We start from the raw sequence: 2411 nt of genomic DNA, 5'->3' as shown, positions 1-2411 counted from the left end.
ATGCTATTCTGCTCCTGGTACCTTCCTTTTATCTGTGAGTATTTCAATGTCCGCAACTGTATTTATAAAATCATACATATTCAATCGTCAAATATTTAAAAATGCGAACGTCAAACATACCTCGTTGTGGCAATGGAGACGGTTAAGATTTAGCAACTGGTTTTATTAAATCTTAATAGGTAAATCTTTCAATGGAGACATAGTATAAGATTTGAAAACAAAAATGTAACTGTAGTGGAGTATAGGGTAAATTGTTCTGGTAGGGTTGGTATGTAAACTGAAACTGTCTCTCAGTGCTTTTACCTTAAAATATTTTTATCATTAAGGAGCGGAACTTGGGATTTGAATTTATGTAGTTTTCAAACCATTTTTTCGCTGTAGCGATTTGGCTTTTTTGGGAGTTGTTCTTACTTCTAATTAATTTGTAAAGTAAATAAATGTTTCAAAATTAATTAAAATTACAAAAAAGAAAGCATGATAAAAACATTTTAAGGCAAAACCCATGACGCATGAAAAGGGTGAAGTGACCGATTTCCCGTTATATTTCATGACATTCGGCTGCCTAAAGTTGAAGGTACATACTTTTATTTGCTGCGGCATTGCGTTGAACCGTTGAGTCGATCATAATTTTGTTAACAATACAGCTGTTAAGTATATCCACAAATGTAATTTCAAATGTCAACGCATGAACGCAACAGAAAGGTAGCGAGTTGCTTTAAAGACTTTTGACGGCAACTGAGTTAACGCATTCGTAAAGGCGTCGTCTGCAGCAGCAAATACACGTATTAAATTTTATTTGACATTGACCCTCACATTTAGTTTCGTAGGCTGTCCAAGTTTCAATTCGTTGGCTGTAATTTTTCTGACGTTTGCAAGCATTTCAAAATTGTCCCCAGGAGAATGATGTAAGAAGTACAGTAAAGAAACACAATTGCTCGAAATTGTTTTTGTTTGAAAGTGGAAATGAAAATGTATGCGTGAACAGACTGGGTAAATACATTATTTTGCAGGTGTATGGGGTAGAGTTTTTATGAATTTCTTAACATCAATGTGAAAATTTTACGGTATGTTGTGTAGGTACGTGTGAGTTTTTTTTTAATATTCTAACGCTTGTTTATAGGAAATTTTTGAAGTAATTTGTGTTTGTGTTTAATATTATGTCTCCATTGTGAGATTTAATGAAGATTTAGCCCTTTGACGAGATTTAACGTTGAATCTTTCGAAATTTGCCATATAAAATTAAATCTCGAAAGACAGTAGATTTAAGTTAAAGTTTCCGTAAATCTTCAACATTATTGATCAATAAATACAATTCGTTGGGTGTGGCGACCACATATTCGCATGCCATAACTCAAATGACATTTGTATTTTCAATATACAGTTGCGGACATTGAAATGTAGCCGATTAAAAAAACATGTATCTTCGTACTATTAGGGGGTTTTCATATTTTTGTTAGTTTTAAAGGCAAATTATTAGTATTTACATAACTTTCGTTTTAATAAATCAAGAAGATATTTTAAAATCTCAAATTCAGAAAAAAAATTTTCTTTCAGCAAATGTTGTTCTTTACCGTGTTGATAATTTTTCTTGAATTCGGGAAACCCGGAATATAGTACCATTCGTAAAATTTTACAAACTACATATTGCACTTATTTACTACAAATAAGAAGCCAATAATAGCTGTGTTTTTTACACGCATATACATCTACGGTTAACGTGTAAGAAAAATAATCATCGACAATGCCCATTTTAAACTAAGTAATTTTGATTTTATCGACAACTATTCATAAACGCACATGAAGTTAGTGGCTTAGAGCTCCATACAATATTTAAGCTCAGATACGTATGCGTGTAAAAAAACATGCCTAATATTAAGAATTAAGGTAATGATGCTATTCTGCTCCTGGTACCTTCCTTTTATCTGTGAGTATTTCAATGTCCGCAACTGTATTTATAAAATCATACATATTCAATCGTCAAATATTTAAAAATGCGAACGTCAAACATACCTCGTTGTGGCAATGGAGACGGTTAAGATTTAGCAACTGGTTTTATTAAATCTTAATAGGTAAATCTTTCAATGGAGACATAGTATAAGATTTGAAAACAAAAATGTAACTGTAGTGGAGTATAGGGTAAATTGTTCTGGTAGGGTTGGTATGTAAACTGAAACTGTCTCTCAGTGCTTTTACCTTAAAATATTTTTATCATTAAGGAGCGGAACTTGGGATTTGAATTTATGTAGTTTTCAAACCATTTTTTCGCTGTAGCGATTTGGCTTTTTTGGGAGTTGTTCTTACTTCTAATTAATTTGTAAAGTAAATAAATGTTTCAAAATTAATTAAAATTACAAAAAAGAAAGCATGATAAAAACATTTTAAGGCAAAACCCATGACGCATGAAAAGGGTG

Source organism: Rhagoletis pomonella, unplaced genomic scaffold, assembly GCF_013731165.1.
Source record: "Rhagoletis pomonella isolate Grant_MI unplaced genomic scaffold, Rhpom_1.0 Rhpom_scaffold_00001, whole genome shotgun sequence".
NCBI lineage: Eukaryota > Metazoa > Arthropoda > Insecta > Diptera > Tephritidae > Rhagoletis > Rhagoletis pomonella.
Note: the sequence above shows the minus strand (reverse complement) of the source record.